The sequence below is a fragment of the Temnothorax curvispinosus genome, unplaced genomic scaffold (genome assembly GCF_003070985.1).
Source record: "Temnothorax curvispinosus isolate PA1 unplaced genomic scaffold, ASM307098v1 QBEX01011432.1, whole genome shotgun sequence".
NCBI classification, from domain to species: domain Eukaryota; kingdom Metazoa; phylum Arthropoda; class Insecta; order Hymenoptera; family Formicidae; genus Temnothorax; species Temnothorax curvispinosus.
In genome coordinates this window covers 66,952-68,004 of record NW_020221212.1, presented here as the reverse complement: position 1 = coordinate 68,004, position 1,053 = coordinate 66,952, and positions in this window count along the sequence as shown.

Genomic DNA, 1,053 nt, shown 5'->3' with positions numbered 1-1,053 from the left:
GTGTGTGTGTGTGTGTGTGTGTGTGTGTGTGTGCGTGTGTGGGCGCGCGCGCGCGCGCGCATGTGTGAAAAAGAGAAAAGGAGGGAGAGGGAGAGAGAAGGAGAGACTAGAGCGAAAATAAGAAAGATGGATCTACACCGCAGCAGGATGGCGCGTCTTGAAACTGTGTATTAATATTTTTATTAATACAAACCACATAAAAATGTGCAGGGCGTCTCTAAACAGGAGATAGGGATAAAGGGATGATATTATTTTCGCGAGAGACATATATATAAGGAAATATATTTTTTTTTAGATCTATACTGTGTATATATAACATGTTATTTAAATTTCATGAAACAGGAATTTTTTTAAATGTATTATTTTCTTACGGAATATAGAAATATGATGTTCATAAATAATGATACAGGAAGCAAAATAGAACATTTACATTGTAAGCTAATTGTGTCTCTTCGGTTTATATATATATATATATACACCTCGTTATAGTAGAAATTTTTACAAAAAAAAATGTGCGTTTTTAATAATGAATAGAAAGGAAATGTACGGGACGTCCTGCAAAGGTGTGCAAGGAAATATAATAATATTCGTAATAAATATAACTGATGTCTTTTTTGGAGCAACTGGAATAGAACTCTCCGATTGAACTGTTTTCAAATAGAAATATGGAAAAATACATATTTTTTTTATTAAGAATAAAAATATATATTTTAAGTTAATAGAGTAAACCAACTTTGAATTCGTTTACTGAATCGAAAATTCTACAACGAATAATATTGTAATAAATTCACTATATATTGCAACTGTTATAAATTTGCAATTATTATCTATTCTACGTATTATTATTTTTAAAAAATTAAATTGCAAAGATAATGATTTCCAAAAGAAATAAAAAATCTGGAAATAGAAATCTAAAAAATTTTGAAATTTTGAAATTGCTCGAACATTGTTACCTATTATTTGTGCCACAATTTTCGATCGAGCAAAACAGCAATTTAAAGTCGGCTTCCTCCATCCGTTAAATGATCGCGAAGATTAAATTTTATAAGATAG